This window comes from Alligator mississippiensis, chromosome 1 (assembly GCF_030867095.1).
Source record: "Alligator mississippiensis isolate rAllMis1 chromosome 1, rAllMis1, whole genome shotgun sequence".
Classification (NCBI taxonomy): Eukaryota; Metazoa; Chordata; order Crocodylia; family Alligatoridae; genus Alligator; species Alligator mississippiensis.
Window position 1 is genome coordinate 91,893,726 of NC_081824.1, and position 19,654 is coordinate 91,913,379.

A 19,654-nucleotide genomic window follows, 5' to 3' on the forward strand; every position below is an offset into this window, starting at 1 on the left:
ACCAAAACCCTTTCTCTGTTTTTAGTCAAGCTTTCTGCAAAGAATATGAGTGACATAATTTAAGCAGGGAATGTAGCCAATCCTCTGTGATAAACATGGTTTAGCGAAGCAAATGCTGCAGCTTTCATTTTTATGATTCCAAATAAAGAAACAAATTACTTTCTGTCCCAAATAGTGTTTATTGGTGCTGTTTCCTGCTTAGTGACTGTGTTCCATCTAAGAGGTTGGATCCATTTCACTGGTGGATGAAATTATTCCTGTCCAACAGCAGATCACCAAGTCTTTATGGACCCATGCACTGCTATCAAGTCACAAGGGCATCAGGGAGAAGGGTCTGTATACTCCCCCCCCACCCCACCATTACAGAGAAAGGCAAAAAAAATCCAATAGTACATGCCAATCTGACCTCAAATATGACAACTGGTGTGACCTTGAAGGGAGGACTAAGATAGGACCCTCTAATCAGGACATTCCAGGTGTTGTAGTCTTAACAGGACCACTGGCACACCCCAGTCAAAATCCTCGGCCTTAGATTCAGCCAAAACCCAGCACTTCTAAGGAAGGTAAAAAGAAGCCTCTGACACCTGCATGGAGGAGTTTACATGGAGGGGAAAAATTCCCTCCATGTAAACCTACTATGCTGCAATTTCAAGGCATTTCAAATTTCTTTGGAACAAAAGGCACTTCAAAATGCTGTTATTATTACAGTTGCCATTAACATGGTTGGGTATAACAATCAACCTTCCATTCAGGATGCATGAAGAAGCAGTTGAATGCCACCACCTAAATGCCAGACATCTATGGAAAGGCTGCCAAGTAGAGAACACAGCTTCCCATGTACAGAACAGTGTTTAGGGCATTGATTGATGGACCTGCATAAGCCTTTGTTTTTGAAAGAAGTGAAAGAAAACACTGGAGAGCATGGGTTAATTTTTTTTTTTAAAATCAGGAACCAGCACTGGAAGTATAACCCTGAAAAAAGGAGCTAAACTTTGAAGGCAAGTGCTGACAGGAAGGTATTGGATGTATGACCAATATTCTTTCTCCTCTTGTTTGATTTCCACTGTGTCCAGGGTAACAGGACTTTGTGCATTTTTTGTAAATTAAAAAAATTGCATCAAAGAAGTGCCTGACTCCTTCACTGGTTTCTCCTCCTAATGCACAGATCCAACAAAAGCATTTTTTTGGCCTATCACTTGGGTCAAAAAAGGTAAAACTCATGTGAGAAGCAGGACCAAAATTTAAAGGGGAGAAATTGTAAGCTATCAAATCATTGTCGCAGGGCACCCCGGTGCCTGCTCCTAGAGAGGAGAAACTGCCAGGGAGAGAGCTCTGGCAGAGCCAATTGAGCACAGCTGCAAGTTGCCGGAGCAACTAAGGGGAGCCAGCTGCCTGTAGGGGGCAGGGCCTGGCCCTTATAAAGCCCGGGGCTGAGGCCAGGCTGGTAGTTCCCTGCCAGCAGCCTGGGAGGCAGGAGCTCCTGGAGTGAGGATGCAGAGAGAAGCCTAAGAGCAAGTACTGCAGTTACACTGAGCAATGTTGTTGGAGCCCATAGGGCTTTGAGTTTAGTTATGGCCATGCAGCTCATAGTTACGTTATAGCCTAGAGGCTTGTACGTTGAGTTTGTTTGGCTCTGTTGGTTACACCCGGAGGCTTGGGTGAGGGTGTAGGCGTTGGAGGAGGCCTCAATCATAGGTACCGTATAGGTACCTCATAGGGACCCCAGAGAGTGTGGGGTGCCCTAGTGCCAAGGGGGTGCAGTGTCCTCATAGGGACCCCATAGGGGTGGGGTGCTCTAGCACCAGGAGGGCGCAGTGTCCTCATAGAGGGCCCCACACTGGTGTGGGGTGCCCTAGCGCCAGTGAGGATGCGATCCTCATCAGGGGGGCTCGCAAGGGAGTGTGAGGCCCTGGCACCAGTGAGGGTGCGCTAGGCCCTGAGAATTGCAGGGCAGAGTTGTGGGGTCAGGTTAGCTCAGAGAGGAGTGGCTGAGCCTCATAGGTACCTCTTAGGTGCCTCAACGGGACCCCAGAGGGGTGGGGTGCCCCAGCGCCAGTGAGGGCATGGCCTAGTGCCAGGAGGGCGCATCATTCTCATAGCACCAGTGAAGGTGCAGCTTGCACACCAGTGCAGGAGCAACTGGCAGCGAGGAGCGCGACCAGTGGGTTGCGGGCACAACCAGTAGGTTGCAGATGGGGGACATAAACCCTGGATCGTGTGCGGGGTACATAGACCCCAGCCCCAGAGAGAGGGGCGACTTCATTGGGAAGCCCAGGGTGGGCACGGCGAGCCCCAAAGAGGGGGAGCACCACATTGCATTATTGGGAAGCCTAGCATGGGCACGGCGAGCCCCGAGAGGGGGAGTGCCATATTAGGGAGCCCAGGACGGGCACAGCAGATGCCAGCAAGGGCATCACTTGCGGGGTACATAGACCCCAGCCCTCAAGAGGGGCGATACGGAGCAGCCCTCGAGAGGGGCATAGCGAGCCCGGCCACAGGCTAGTGCGGCAACACCCCTCAGACTGAGGCAGGGCACTGCGGTTGCCCCTGAGAAGACGGAGAGTAGCAGCGCGGTGAGCCCGTATCGGAGATGGTAGTAGTGCGGTTGGCCTGAAGGACCGGAGGCCTGCTGGAGAGTCCCTGAGCGGGACCACACTGTCAGGGAAGGCCCGGAGTGGGCTGGTCGAGAGTCCCAGTGAGAGGCTGGGTATTAGAGAGAGCCCAGAGTGGGCTAGACTACAGGGGAGGCCCCGGAGTGGGCGAGATTACAGAGGAGGCCTGGGAGAACGGGCGTGGTATTCTGACGGACCAATGTCCGGAACATCTGCGAGGCTTGGGGTGTGGTATCAGGGGAGGTAGGAGCCACGCATAAGGCTGGGGTGCCTGGGAAGCACCCATTGTATCGGGAGACCCCCCAGGGGGTCCGGGAGAACCGCAGGGACAGAGGTCCCGAGTAGCCGTGCCCAGGGAGTCATAGGCAGCCTCCCAACCTTATATTTACCAACAAGACGTGGCGGGCGAGAATAAGAGGGTGCCTTGGGCCGGCCTGACACGGAGCAAGGGACCTTGAGGAGATCACGGCCCTCCTGAAGGACCCCGCCGTGACAATCATCATGGAGTAAATTAGGGTACTCCTGAAATCGAAAACAGTCCAAAGGGATTAAAATAAGGATGTAAAAGGGAACTAGAGATTTCACAAAAATGGAATTCCAACAAATTTGGAATTTTCTCAAGCAGGTCCAAGAGGTGACTTAGAGCTCGAGGTAATACATTTGTTGGAGATATCACAAAAAAATGGAAGGAAGGCCAGCTACAAAACTCCCTGTCTAAAATGGCCATGAGCCACAAGGCTATCAAGAAAACAAAGGATACCAGGAAAGTTTTTCTCAGTCTGGACCTTGGTAATCTAGATGCTCTGCAGCGAGAGCTTGAGAAGCTAAGAATTCAGCTCCAAAAAGACAGAAAAGGGTCAGATAGCACTGTAGAAGTCAGCTCCCTGGATGTGGAATTGGGCCTGTCACAGGACTTTGGTGACACTGAACTTTTACATGGTTTATAACATGCAGTGGGGAAAGGTCAGATTTTTTTACTCACATAATACAATAATCTATTGTCTTAAGGGAACAGTTTTCTGGAAGACTTCTTTGGCTCAGTTCAGCATCACACCCCAAATGAATGGCTTAAGGGGTGGACAGAGAGGTTGTGGGGAACATCCTGGCAGCAAAGTTGAGTGGCCCAGCTCTAATGGTGCTGCCAGATTTATCCCTAGAAACAAGACTGAGTTTCCACCCCTGGAAGTCAGCCATGAAACTGAGCTGGTCAGGACATAGTTAAGATGTAAAATGAAAGGGAAAAGATGTGACAATCTGAGCTGGCAGAGGACCTGATACTAATGAAGACTAGGCAATGCTCCAGTTTATAAACGATCAACTAGATTGGGACTTGCAGCTTGCCATTAGAGAAAGCAGGTCAAATGTACTCTGAGATCCTGTGGAATTTACCACTGAACTGGAATCTTTTCTTGTGACTGGGCACCAGAAGAGGAGACAGTAGTTAGTGAGCCCTGGAAGCACGACTCTCTCATACCTGGGAGGGAAAAGGAGATCCTAATCTGGTTCGTTATGGTTTTTTTTTTTTTTTTTTTTTTTTTTTTTTTTTTTTTTTTTAACAATTAGAAAAAGTGATACTTTCTGTTGGTAAAACAAGAGTAATTGGCAAATACCTAAACACTAAAGGAAGAAAATAATTTAAATGCTGGCACTATTTTAAAATTCCCCATCCCCCATCCCCCCCAGTGGAGCACTTTTTAAAAAAATGGGCACTGTATTTGGCATTTCCTGTCTTCTGGGATCTCACCTGACCTCTTTATATTTCAGTTCTCCAATATAATAGCCAATGCCTTTACAGTTACTTCAGCCAATTTCTTGAGTACTCTCAGATGAATTTCATCAGGCTCATTTATATAAGTAATTTCTTTGTAATGTAAATACAAGTCTGACCAGAACACAGCAGCATAAATTACTAGTGAAAGCTCCTCTCTTGATTTAGGAAACAAGAGGACACCAAGCAGGAAGAAACTACACAGTACAAGATTCAGTCTCACTGGTTTTGGTTAGGACTGGGTAGCTAAAAATTGGAATGGCAGTTTGGCAACTGACTAGGTAATTGATCTGAGAAATGCATGAAAATAATAGATACTGGCTCAGATATAAGGTATTAGACCACACATGCTAGAAAGTTATGGAATAGTAGACCCAAAACTAAACCTCTTAATTGGTCACATCTGAGGAACATACACTCATCCAAAAATTGTGAAAATTGGATTTGAGAACTGGACCTTCTAGAGTTTGAAGAAGTCTTGCTGGCCAAGATGCAGGCAGTCCTTGGACTTATGACACAATTGGTTCCTGAAAACTGTGTCTTAAGTCGAAACATTGTAACTCGGAACTGTTTTTCCCATAGGAAACAATGTTTATAAATGAGGATTAGTTCCTGAAACAAGGCCCAATACCCTATTTTCACCAAAAATAACCCAGAATTTTGTACTCAATCAATTATAGATGAATAATCTAGCTACATTAATGCATTTATGTTGTAAATAGCAATCATATTGATTTGGAAGGACTTCTTTGAGGTGACTTTGCTGGACTTTTTGAAGGGCTCTTGACTGGAGTCTTCTCAGGAGTCTTGGTTGCAGGTTTTTCTGGAGTCTTGTCTGCTTTCAATTTACTACTGCTTTAAATTTAAGTAAGGATTAACAGATTAGTCTAAAAGTCTTGCTGGTCAGGAAACAGGCTTTATTCTCCTGATCTAATGGTGCAATTGATTGCACTGAGTTGGCTCAGCACAAATTTTATACCAGGGGTATCCATTAAGCCAGGGCTGTCCAACTTCTCAGTGGCCAAGGGCCATATGCTCTGGCTCAGGGACACAGGCTCCCTGGGTGCAAAACATGCCATGTGGTCCTCTTGCTACTGCACTATCTTCCTCACTGCATGCTCCACCCCATCACATCATCTTCCACATGCTTCCCCCACTGCATGTCCTTCCTGCTGCACAAGGCATCTGGAGCTCCTGCTGCCACATGGGCTCTCTTGCCTCACAGGGCCACCTGGATCTCAGAGTCCCAGGCTCTCCAGATATACTGTCATGCCTCCAGGTACAGGAAGTCCAAGCTGGAGAAGGGATGGGGAGCTGGGAGGCTCCAAGGGCAGCAGCAGCCAGAGCAATGGGGAGAACCGTGCCAGGAAGGAGTTTGGGGGCTGCATGTTAACCCCTCTGGACAAAATGTAACTTACAGGCTGCCAGTTAGACAGCCCTGCATTAAAAAATAGCAGTAGCTTACCAGTAGTAAAATGGGTAAAGACATTGCGTGCTGCTGAGGAAACATACCAGGAAGGCATAATTGGGTTTCACCCATAGTTCTGCTTGGCAGCACTACACTCTGCACAGAGTATGGAAAACTGAATGAAATCTTTTTTAAAGGATATCTTAGTTACTGCAGAGGAATCACTCCAGTTTTCCATATTAGATATTAAAAGTGGCAAGAGGAAACTGATCCAAAGGACAAAGAAAAAATGTTTTCACAGAAAACCAGGGCCTGTGGCAATTTAAATAATAGCTTTTGCAATGCACCTCCCACATTTGACAGGCTAATGTGAAGAATTTTGCGTGGCAAGCCACTCTCAGCTTGTTAGCTATACCTAGACATTACCTCTGAATAAGAGCTCTATGTTTACAAATAGTCTACTGTAAGCTTAAGGCTGATAGTCAGAAATTGAACCTAAAGACATGCGAGTTGTTCTAAAAAAGAGGTAATTTACTTTGGACACAAAATGAGTAGGAGGGTATTTCAACTGACAAAAAGAAAAGTCAAGCTGCACAGAACTGGCCGACTTCCCAGTTACTGAGACATGCAAAGTTTTGTAGGGCTCTGCTCCTATTCCCAGTGCTTTATTTATGGGTTTGCCAATACTGCAAGACCACCACAGAGGTTGGGTGAGAAAGGGAAGCCATTTCAATATACAGCAGAATGTGATTTAGAATTTTTAGAGCTGGAGAAACTTCTTTCTAAGTCTTTCTGAATTTCAACTCTTCCATGCTGAAAACAGGTGAGTGTTTTTAGATTGGGAGCAGTAACGAAACAAGAACCTAGAGGTCTTAGGGGGTCGTGACATTATAGAGCTATGATTAAATCCATAGAATAGTTTCACTGCTAAGTATATGGGCAGAAGCATATAGATCCACCAGATAGACCATGCTGTGGTTACTTAGATTCAGGAATCCTAAGGGGCAAATTTAACAGGTGGCTGGACAAACTATAGTGTTATGATTTCACAGTTACACACTGTCCTGGACATTGTAATTCTGATATTTTGGTTAGAGAACCTTGTCAAGAGACAAGTTATAGACCTTAGGCAAAGCAGGGGAGTGAGGAAATAATTGCTCAAGAGAAAAGTATATTCAGAGAGAGAGAGAAAGAGAGCACTTGCAGAAGGAACATTGTAGGTTCATCTTTGATAGCAAAGAATAAAAGGGAAATAGACCTCAGAGCAACATTCTCAAAAAGACAACCCTGGTATCCTCATAATGTATGAATGGAACATGAATTGATAAATACAGCCATTTTGTCATCTGATATCTTTTTTTTTGAATACCAAAGTGAGAACTCCCTGGTGACAGTGGGAAAATTTGAAATTGTAATACGTAATATTGTATGGGAGATAGGAAAATCCAGAAGTTAATGGGTATGTGGATCAACTGATAATATTAGATACATTGAAGAAGGTGGTTCTGAGATGTTGTCATACTTTTAAAACTACTGGATATTTTGGGGTTGCAAAAAGTTTTCCCAGGCTAAGAGAGAATTTCTATTGGGCAATGTGCCAGCCAGATGTAGAAAATTTGGCAGAAAATGATGTTTGTAATACAAAGAAGGTTCCTTTAACAGCGGATGAGTGGCTTGTGAACACATCAATGAAGCACATTACTTGTTGATGCACTGTCTCTTTTCTGAAGATAATGACTGGCAATCAATATTTGATAATGAAGTATTTTTTTAAGTGGCTTGATGTTTATCCAGGAAGAAACCAAAAGTCCATGACAGTAAGAGGGGTTCTAGTGCACTGATTTCAACCAGAGTGCTCTGATGTGCCATGACATCTTTTCAAGAGTACAAGAGGTTTCAGTGCAACATTAGCAGTGTTAGGTGTGCAGACACCTGCACACATTTCACAAGATAAACCTAGAGATTTTAAATAGGAATCCATAGTGTTAAAACATTCTGACCTCTTGTGGATGTTCTAATTTTTTTGCAAAAGAATTGCTCGATTATTGCTTTATTATTTTTTGTAGTCAAATAATGAATGAAAGCTAAGAGCTGGTGTTTTCTGAGGAGTGCCTTGATTGTAAGAATGGGTGCCTTGTGTCTAAAATGGTTGAGAAACACTGTTCTAGCAAGTGGATTCCTTCCCAGATTTCCTCCCAGGTAAGTTAAATACAGATTAAAGAAGAAAGCTTGAATTCCAGCACTGAGTCCAATGTTATCTAATAAGGATCATCTGACAGTGTGGGAATGGGATGAGATCTGAGTGTCTCTGCTGTCAGAATATGGTTGTGGAAAGTGAGGACATAGAAATTATCCCAGAGGTGAATTCCCCATTAAAGCAGAATGGATTGGGACTGGTTCAGCCAGCGAGTTCCACAGAAAGAATAGGTGATCCCCAGAGGCTCATTGAAAGAAGCCCTCTTGGGTGTTTGGCAGAAATCAAGCAGGAAAATAATTGGCTTGTATGGCTGATGTGAAAATATTCTGACAGATGGACAATAGGTAAATATGTAAACAGGTGTAGATAACTTACAATTTGTTAAAATATACTTTTTCTTTCTTTCTGAAATAACTTATACAGGATGTCACAGTTTTAGACTGTATCATGCTGATGGGCTGAACTAAGACAAATGGATTGTAAGTAGTTGGTGAGCAGAACAGCTGCCTTTCCACTGAGGTCACATGAAGGAGTAGTTACGTGCCCTCCTACTTTATATATATAAAATGAAGTGTACGTCTGTCTGCATGTATGTATGTATGTTCATTTATAACTTGAGAATGGCTGGTTCTATCTACTCTAGACCTTCCAAAATCACTGAATACTACCTGAGGAAAATTAAAGGCAGGTTATTTTTCACTTGACCCTTTTTGGGGCTTCCGTTGACTGGAATTACTTCACTTCTCAGATAACAAACTGGTACCATTTCATTCTGGATCCAGTGAATTCAGTTCAATTGCCATTATTATATTGATGCTTGCCTTCTTTTCCAATCCACGTTATATATTTCATGTTAAATATGTTGTACTAAGATCTTTGAAAATAAACCAACACTGTGATTACAAAAATAACAACGTGGGCAAGGAACAGGTACTTCAGCTAGTTTGGAAATAAAGACCAAAACAATAAAGTACACCAGCCAGAAAGCAGATCCCCATAACAAAGCTGAGAAAAAGCTATGCTATGAAGGCTGCCTGGGGCCTGACGATTGAATATAACATTGACTGGTGGAGCAGCATATCCTTATTTTTGAGAGAAGGAGAAAATATCAGATATCAGAAAACAATTAGGAAGGCCAAGGACAGAGTCAGAACAGCATGGGGAGCACAACCCAGAGAAAAGGTATGCAAAAGCTTTTAGACCAAGTGCTGAAGGAAAAAAAGGCTCTTGCAGCACAGGGACATGGCATCATCACCTGGCGCCAAGAAAGACTTTCAAAATCCAGCGCAGGACAGCGAGACAAGGGGCAACAGCAGCTGCAAGGCAGCTGTAAGCTCCCAGCTAGCATTCCCGGCAGTACTAAACCCTTGAGGAAGGGAGATCCTTGAAAGGAACAGAGCAAGGCAGGAGGATGATGCCTGGCAAGGTGAACATAGGGAAGCCTGAGGAATTGATGGTCCAGCACCAGATGGTGGCATGTGAGTGGGAGGAAGGGCACTCCCTCCCAGTTTTCTATGTTTAGTTTCTGTTTTGTGTTCATTTCTCCTGGGGCCCAACACTGGGGCCACATACTGTTACCACCATGACCAGAGCTGAGAGGCCAGGAGTTCTTAGGGACTCTGGGATGGAAGAATCTATTAAGGTGAGCACCTGAGGGCCTATTCAACAAATGAGGTAGTCTCAAAGAACCAAGACCTCTCCTTCATATGGTTAAAGATATCAAGGTGAGATGAACCTGAGATAACCCTGGCCAGTCCCTAGCAGATCCTAAGCCACTGCTAAGGCCATTCAACTTGGCTAGGATTCACAGCAGACCCAGTCAGGGTGAGATGGTACTCCGGACTATTGAGGCATCCAGACTGTCTACTGAGGGGCATGTAAGCAACAAGTTGGCACTTGGAAGGGGTGTAGGGGAAGTGGAGCCCCAAAGTACGTCCATCTGGAGCACCCTCTTATGAGTCCAGGTCATACAAGAGCCTCTTGCATTATCTTTTAAGAGCAAGATGTGGCAGATGAGCAATGGGATTTTCCCACAAGACCAGTGCACAGGAGACACTAGTGCCCAAGGTAGACAAAGCCCTAGTGTGGACCATCTGGCCCTGAGCTGCTCAGGAGCAGTTGCTCGGGCTTAGATGGGCACAATCACCTCAATGGCCATGGTGTTTTCCCGCAAGAGGATGCTAATATTGGTGCATTTGTCTTCCCACTGGATTTGAAGGATTGCCAAATGCAGTGCTAATGATATTTCTCCAGCAAGCTGAGGTGTCTCCTGTACATTGTTCATGGCTCAGCTCTGTACATTAAGGTAGGGATCATGACTGCTTGATAAACCATAAGCTTGGTTTTGAATCTGGTGTTGCAATCCTCAAACACCTATTTCCTCAGGTGGCTGAAGGCTGCACTTGCACATTTGAGTCAACACTGGATTTCTTCATCAATGTCAGCCTTCTGCAAGAGATGGCTTCCAAGGTACTGGAAATACTTAACATTTTCCAGAGTCTCACTGTAAATCTGAATTACTGAAGCTGAGGACTGCTCAATAAGAGCTTGTTGATGAAAAATGTTAGTTTTCTGAATGTTAAGCATGAGTCCCATTTCCTTGTATGCCTAAGTAAAGACATCAATGATTGCCTGAGGGTCTGCTTCTGAGTGAGCACATACAACAACATCAGCACACTGGAGCTCAATGATCGAGGTCAGGGTAGTCTTGGTTTTGATTCAGACTCAGCTGAGATTAAACATTTTACCATCTATTTGGTAGTTTAGCTTCACTCTGACTGGAAGCTCGTTGATGGTCAGGTGTAGCATCGCAGCAAGGAATGTCGAGAAGAGTGTTGGAGCAATGACTCAGACTTTTTTACTCATCACATGCATATAGAAATAAGCCAATTAATGAAATTAAAATAAAGCAAAAATAGTGCCATAACCTGTTCCCACTGAAATCAATCCAAGCACTCCCATTCTTTTGGGTCCATACTTTAAGGATCAGCTGGATGATACTATTGGATACTGCGCATACTTTATCATATTTAAAAAGTAAAATTCTAGATAAGGGAAACAAGGGGAAATGCAGGAAAGGAAAAATACTCAACTATAAAATACAATCATTAACAAGAAAGACACATGCCCCTGGTGGCTGGGGGGACATGGCGGTGCTGGTGGTGGCAGAAGCATGGCAGTGGCAAGCAGTGAGCTTCCACAGACACTGCTGCTGCTGTCAATGGTGGGGGGTGGGGAGGTGACCACCCAAAGACACTGCTGGCAGTGTTGGCAGTGGCCAGCGGCGATCGCTGACCGCCTGCAGATGCCGCCAGCAGTGTCAGTGGCAAGGGCGGGGGGTGGTGAGCAATGACTGCCTGCAGGCGCCGCTGACACTGTTGGTGGTGCCTTTTAGTAGGGGGTGTACCACCACGCTGAGGACTACACATGCACCCGCGTGCACCCCCTACTTGTCACCAATGATCATAAAGAATCTATTTTTCAGAGAAGAAATGGTCTTCTGCTTAGTTCTCATCCTATGGTCATCCTTTTTTTTTTTTTTTTTTAAGTCGGTGGCAGAAGGTGTTTAAGTGTTTGGTGAATAGGGATGGACCTACAGCTGTGCTTACATACTTTGTTGAAACAGAGCCGTATTTGTATTAGCAGGTCAAGGAGGAATGAAACCATTTCAATTTAGTTTAAAAAAAACCTGTTAGAACAGTTTGCTGAGTCACAGCCTACTTTCACATTTGCCTGGCTGTTTTTCCTTGCATTTGTTATTTATGAATATTTATTCAAAGTTTTGCTTGTATGAATTTTCAGTTTCACTGAATGGAGGAAAAAAATCTAATAGTATATCATAACTAAATGTTTTCTTAAAAAATGATAAAAAATAATATTTTAAACTTTTCATGACTCTAATATTGTAAGAGCTAGATGTGATCAGGAACTGGAGTTTTTCTCCCAGGAAATTCTATGAGTCTATGATTTCAGAATGTTTTTGTTCTGATTTAGAACAATTCAGAAAGAATTTCTTGATTTCCTGGGAACTTACAGAAATATTTTGACTTAATCGTTTTTCAATTTTGAAATAAAATATTAAAAAGGACATAAAATAAATAAAGTACAACTAGTTTTGGAACAATAACAGAAAAGAAAGAAACCAAAATGTTGTTATATTCTAAAAATGTTACAATTAAATATTTTAATCTTATCCAAATACTTTTTTCTTTTTTTTTCCAAAATGAAATTTTATGAGAATGAATACGATTCTGCAAAAAGTTTGGTTTTGATAGGAAAGCATTTTTAATGGAAAATCATTCTATTGGAAAATGCTCATGTTGCTCATAAAACTTTATGTTGCTCATTTTGGGCTACATTTTGATTCTCTCAGTCACTGAAATATATGGGATCACTTGTGAAGTAAGGGACTATTCTAAGTAAGGGTGTCAGAAACTGGCTAGTCTAATATAAAGAAAACCTTGGAAATAGATTTTGGAGGTCTGCCTGCTACTTCATACTGGTCCAGTTTTAGGATTAGACTTTATATTTGATTAACTGCATTTTGTTTTGTTTCTTGCTGTTCTTGGCATGTAATTCATTTTTTATTGGTATAAAATAAAAGTCTGTTTTGACACTTATAGAAACAATACAGATAAAGGGAGATGTCTTTCCAGCCATAAACTGAAATTTGTATGGCTTTTAAATAGGTTTTATTGCTTGTATAAATATGAGGGGGAAAATGAAAATTTGTTACAACCATAGATAAGTTATCTCTTCCTTGCTATGCACTTCCCTATTTCTTGGAAAACAAGAACCCAGTTCACTCAGAGCTTCTGAGACCTTCTTGTTTCAGCACTAGGATAGAGTTAAACTAGTCCAGCTATACATTTGGTCCAATAAAAGACATCAACGTAAGAATTCCTCTCATGGAACTTTTTTAACATGTCAAAATGTTCTTGTTCTGCAGTGAAACATAGTAAGACACTTAAATATTTTTCACAGAAAATAAAGAGGAATAGCACACTCCACAGTAGACTTACTGTTTGATTACTTACCAGGACTATGGGAGACCTAGATTCAAATTCCAGCTCTACTCCCCTCAGATAAAAGATTTGAACTTGAGCCTCCAATATCCCAGATGAGTATTTTGATTCTTGGGTTATTTGCTGCTATTCAGAAGTCAGTCCTTTGCAGTCCTTAGTTTTTTCCCACTTCGTACATAAATAAAGTATTAATTGAAGCAGGAACTAGACATGGCATCTTACATCAAAAGCTTTGGGGGGGCTATACAGTTTTACTTTCTCCTAGGCCGAAGAAATATTTAATTATTTATGCACAAAAAAACTCCAACAGGAGACACACAACCTGATTCTACAGTCTCGAGTGAAGGTTGTAAGATGGCACCATTCAAATCAATTATTTGAATCAGAGTAACCAAGGACTTGAACTCAAGTACCCACATCTCAGGTGACTGCTTTTATCACAAGAATTTGGGGCTCTTATTTTTTTTTTTCTGAATGAAACTGAATTTCCCTTGTGGACATGAGTAACTGTTCTCAGTGAAAGTTCTATCAAAGCTAGTAAGTTTCTGGAATTTCTTTGTTGAATCAGCATATTCCTACAAGCTCTAATTGGAATCTTTCTTGCCCTTGAGATGTGTACATGTGCACATATGTGCAAGATTTATTCTGCAGGATTAAATTCTGTTCTTTATGGCATATATCCTTGAAGTCAATAGAAGCCATATGTAAACATCTAAGGTCAAAAGTTGGCCTTTAGTTATTTAAAAATATCTTCCAAAATAAGTAGAAATAGTGCCCGTATACACTTTAGAATTATCACCTAAGATCTCCATTCCCTGCAGACACTGAGACTAAAATGTTGGCTACTGCAGCTCCACATGAGCCTGTGCTTACCCCACATGTAAAACAATTACATGACAGTGGAATCATAGAAAAATAGGGCAGAAGGAACCAAACCCCTGTTCATGCTGATCTCTATGATGCACATGGTCCTGCTTATCCATTTGGATAAATGTGAACACAACCTGAACCCTTGCTTCCTTTACCTTCATACCTACAATCCTGAAGTGTGCTCTACTGCCAGGCAGTATTGTTAATATTGTTAGTGCCCATGTGGTTGAACAGCGGGGTATAGTCAGAAGATGGTGGATCTTGGCAACGTTTCTATATCTTTGATCTTTTTACATATCTTTGATCTTGTCTCCAGGCCTGTTGTCTCAGGGGGTCTGCTGCTTACCATCTCTGCTGATGAATCTCTGAACCCAACAGAAAGGAGTTGTTGACAGCAACCATCCTTGTTTCCTCTTGTAATTAGTAGTCTCAGTCCTTTGGCGCGCACAGTATCATCTTTTCCACCAATGTGGTATCCATTTCTTCTGTGAAGACGGAGCAGCATACTAGTTCTTCATCTCAGAGGATGTGGGTTTGAAGGTGAAGTGCTCTCTCCTACCACAGGTAACAAGCTGGCAGTTCTCTTCTTCTTGGGCCTTTGTACATACCACATTTTTTGCCCTTTCTTGTGCTGCACCTGCATGACTGTTTGCACGAGTGGCATTTCCAGATGCTTTAAAAGTTTTTCTGGTTTTATTAAAATAAAACTTCTTGGACGTAGCTTAGTTTGGCTCACTGGGAATTAAAGCATTACATCCATGGATTCACTGCATGCAAACACAAAGGCACTCAAAGATGTGTAATGAGCCTCTTTGTCCACCAGATAGCGCTGCAACTATTTTGTAGTTCACCCCTTCAAATTGCTTTTGCTTTCGAATTGCTTCTACTTTTTTTTTTTCTTGTGCAGTGTGCTGGCTGGGCAACGGGCATGGGATGGGTGGGGGGCCCTAGGGCAAGGGGGGCATTGTGGGACTGTCCTGCTCTCCTGCAGCCCTGGCTGAGGACTGGGCTTAATTCATTTGAAAATACAGGTGCAAACACAGATGCGACGCTCCAAAGCTTAATTCATTTGAAAACCTAGTGCATGCAATCACTTATGCAACGCACCAAAATAAACAAGTTTACATTTTATAAACCTATTTAATTTAATAAGGATCAAAACCCGTAGTGTGTACAGGTGCCCCTTGTTCTTCAGGTACAGAACTAGAGGTACACCCCCCCTTTTTGCTGAGAGCAGTACTGGGGGATTTGTTTAAGTAAGAACTTCTCCCCTCCCATCCTCTCCCTCCTTAGCAGCATGTTCTCTCCCATGAGTTTCCCACTCCCTCACCCACTGCCACTACTGTCCCTTCTGTCCCAGGCTGATCCAGGGGTAGAGGCAGGCTCCAGGTCTCCTTCACTCTGCCTGTCTCCCCTAGGTGTTCTTTGCCAGCATGGGAGCAAACATGGAGCATGCTCCTCCCTGAATTTGCTCCCATGCTGGCAGGGAGCTCCCAGAGCGACCATGCAGAGAGGAGGAATGGAGGAATCCACCTTTTGCCCTGGTTCCTCCTAATCCCCAGACCCAGAGTAGCCAGGGACAGTCAGAGTGGTGGGTGGGGGGTGGTAATGAGAGAGGAGGGGATGTGCTGCTGATCAGGGAGGGGTAAGAGGAGGGATCAATAGTGAAGGAGGGGGAATACTGGACAAGATTCTTACCTGATTTGGGGACTTAAGTTCTTGCTGCTGTTCCTACAACATGGCCAGCCTGCCATGGTGCTGGGGGGAAGCTGGGAGAGGGGGTGCAGCCATCCCAGAAGCACCAGCCGCTGCTTCCACACCCCTTTACAAAATTCTGGATCCACCCATGTGCCTCTTTCTTGTACTCTGATTCTCTTCTTCACTCTTGGGGGTTTCCTTGTGCATTGTCATTGAAATTCTCCATAACTGGATGTGGTAGCCTTGTACAGGGCAGCATCAGGGGGCTGTGCTGCTGGTAATGCTTCTGGCAGGCTGGCAGTGCAGCTACTGCTACTTTTGCACCTTCCTCCAGATCAACATCTGGGCCTGGTGTTCTGGTAACCCTCCACCCCTCTTGTTACCCTACTGAACTCTTCTTGTTCACAGAGACTCCCAGACTACCCATGCATCCTGTAAATCCCTTTCCTGTTACCTGAGGGAACCTATCCACAAACATCTCCTTGGCTGCAAGAACAAGAAGGCTACATTTCCCACAAAGCAATGACCAAGGCAATAGTGTCCAGGCTTGAGCACTACATCAAACTTTGTACTGCTTTTTACTACAAGATTGCTTAGGCACATAAATACATTAAAGAACTGATCATCATCTGCTCTGAAGGAAGCATAACTATTCTTAAAGGTTGATGTCTATCCTTTTCTCAGGCTGGATCATGAGGGGGGCATATGGGGGTTTTCGAATCGTTGCTATGAAAAGTTTATAAGATGGATTTAACATTTCCTTTTGGATCTGTCTGATATTATTTGGCAATTCATTCCATATCTGGTGTTTTCATTATGAAGACACACTGCTTTCAGCTCCTGAAAATCTTTTACTGGATTTCTCCAGCTATATAGTCCTAAAGGGCAGCATAGCAGGAGATAGATATGTTCTAAATTGTTAAGGGTGCTGCATAATAAGGTCAGGATTTTCAATTAGATTTGCAGAGACCAAGATAGTTCACAAAGTGCTACTATGATATATTCAGGGGTGTACTTGGTAGCCGTGTTGGTCTGAGACAGAAAGACATACAAAAAACTAGAACTCTTGGTTCTAAAATGATACCTTTTGTTAGACCAACTGGAAAATGGCAAGAAAATTGTCCTTTTCTGCAAGCTTTCGGGAATCAAAGTCCCTTTGTCAGGCTCTGGGAAAAGTGTAGATGGTACAAGATGGTAAAAAGTCCCCATAGTTCAGAAATAAACTTCATTTTTGCACAGAGGGAGCTGAAGATGGAAGTCTGTCCCTCTGGGTCTATGAGAGTGTCTTTGTGAGCTGTGTTGAGTAGCTCTTTGATGTGTTGATAAGGTAGAATTCCTTCCCTGAAGGTGTCAGATGGTAGGTAGGGAGGCAAAAAAAAAGGCTATGATATATTAGCCTCCATCTTTGTTGCTTTTGAAATAATATTCCCCATAAGTCACAACAATAATCATAATAATACTAATAACAGTCTTGTCATTAAAAGTTCAATAAATAAGCAAAACATTTCACAAATGTTTTAAACTACTATTATGTGTCAAACAGACTACATAAGACAAAACATGTTTATAATACTGCTTACTGTCTGTTTACTGTAATGCTGTTTGTAATCCTGGCTGGCCTTGTTCAAGAAATTAAACAGTTTTATAACAAAATACAGCTTACTTCATTTTACTTTCATGATTAAGGTTCCATATTTCTTCAATAGCTTTAGATAACATTGGATTCAGCGAAACAATGACTTTCTCCCTTTCACCATGTGACTAGATGTGCCCTAGGGTTGCCATAGCACCACTTTGATGGCTACCTTAGTCCTGTCCAGCCTTTGCTCCTGCCTTTCAGGGTCTTCTCTTGATGTCTCACCTGCCATACCTTGATGGTGGTAATGAAGAAGGGAGGCTGCCCTTGGAGGCTAGTGAGCCCTAGGTGCTCTTCCTAGTCCTTTTGCTACTCCGTGGCCTCAACCTGAACCATTTGACTTGGGACTCGGCCTGCAGCACTCAAAGTCGCTCTGTCTCTCTGTGTCTTTCTGTCCTGCACTAACACTGGGTCCTCTGGACCTCAACCCCATGTCCAGGCTTCAACCTATTCATCCTCAGGCCTTTTTTCCTCTAGATGAGGCCCCTCAGCCCAAGTCCACTGACTTGAGCCCTGACTCTTCAGGCCTCAGCCTCACTGCAGGGGGGTACCTTCCAAGTATCCTGCCTGTGGCCTCCTCCACTCCTATAACTGCTCCCAGTCCTCCATTTCTCAACAAACACAAACAAGCATGAACACTGGCACAACCAAAATATAAGCAAACTACTTTCACAAAGTTTGTCCCCTCTGTCAGTCAATATCCTACCACAAACTATAATTCCCAATGCTAGGCTCACTCTCACCCTTGTGGGTAGCTTGGGTATCCCTGGACACTGCTTCAAGTAGGAAGCTTTCCTGTAGAGCTCCTCTCCCTGCATGGTCTGACTGCCTGCTCTGGCTCAGTCCTGGGCTTATATGCCGTGAAACCCCACACCCTTCTCTAACATGTGGTTCCCCCAGCCACACACGGGGGGGTTTCACCCTCTTAATTAAGGGCCAGCCTATACTCTTGCCGCTGCAGCAACACACAGCTGGTTTAGCCTGCTGCATTCTCTTAAATTAACCGGACCTCCCTGGCTCCCTGTTACAGTTCCCATCTGGCTTGACTGGTTGCTTCTGAGATGGCTCAATATTTAATCCCCAAACTCATCCCAGATGTCTTTTACAGTCTTTTCTCTTTTAATACTTTCTTTCTGGTCTCCCACCTTCATGGCTACATCCAGAGGAGCATGGATGTGCAGTATGTGGTACCACAGACCCATCTGTGGTGCTACACACTGCACATGCAGGCATTCCCTGCACTGCTGCTTTGCAACACAGAGGGGTTTTTGGCCCCAGGAGATCCTGGGGTCAAAAAAACCCATGCCAAAAAAAAAAAGCAGGGTAGCACAAGTGGCGGCAGAGCACCGCCCAGACCTAGAGCGTGGCTGGCCAGAGCCATTCTCCAGCTGTCGGCCAGGTTCTCAGATGCAGAAGCACCATGGCTGCAGCTCCCAGAAGTCCCCAAGACCTCCGATAAGGCTGCTGGGGCCAGCACAGTTTCTGGTTCCAGCCTCCCCTACCTCACCTAGGGTAACCTGCTGCATGCTAGAGTGTGTGTGGCATGGGCATTCCCCAGGGACAAGTAACAGCAGCACACCTTGTGAATTTTGTGCCACTGCTATTTGTCCCTGGGGGAACAAACATCCACACTCATCTGGACATGGCTCATGTGAACTGCTTTTGTACACACCCAGGATGTGCTAATTAGGTTTTCCTCCCATCTCAGTCCTACCTCAGTAGTCCCCATAACCTGGACCCTAGTAAAGGCATGTTTTCCTCTCCTCCCTCTCCATTATGTCTGAGTAACAGAGTTGGGTTCCCTGTTACACACCACCATGGCAGAGCATAGAGAAGGAGATGCTTGCAACGACAAGACCCTTGAAGAAACGCTGGTGTAAGTTTTGAGTGAGACAGAATGTAAGGCATGGAACAACTGCTGAGGTATCAGGACTACTAACTGTTTTTTGGCAGAGTTTAGACAGTCACCAAAGAAGGCAAACTATTTTTCAAATTTGAAATACTGTCAAATTAACTAGTTTTTGAAACCCAAAGAGAGACTTGCAAGACTTCATGCATCTCACTCAGGAAACTCTTTTCTCCCAAAGGCAAGTGTTTTTTTGCTTCCTGAAAAGTCCGCTTGTAAGGTACCACTCAACCATCATACAAATTTGCCCCTTGTCCTGTGCATGAGGAAATAGGCCAGTCTCTTTCAGTAACAGAAAAGGACCTCAGAAAATGGCACCTGGTGCTCTTCAGCTTAAAAGTTCTTGTACAAATTTATCCTGATGAAATCCTTTGGTATTCTCCTGAGGCTTTTTTGCTTCCTGCCAAATGCTAATTAGTAACTGGTTCTGTAAGCCTGAAATACTGTCTCCCACAGCTGGTCATCCTCAAAGTTGTCTCCTACTCCCAGGCCTTGCTCTGGAACATTGACTTAGCTTAAAAAATTGGGTGAACTT

The 19,654-nt window shown here is 43.9% G+C and overlaps 1 long non-coding RNA gene across 1 annotated transcript; it reads left to right on the top strand.

Annotated features, from left to right (window-relative positions):
* The first annotated feature begins 6,383 nt into the window (after nt 1-6,383).
* On the top strand, nt 6,384-17,240 carry LOC109286253 (uncharacterized). The gene is made up of 3 exons (XR_002094237.2): nt 6,384-6,611; nt 14,196-14,443; nt 15,986-17,240. It is a non-coding gene; the product is annotated as an uncharacterized LOC109286253 (long non-coding RNA).
* Nucleotides 17,241-19,654: the final 2,414 nt, after the last annotated feature.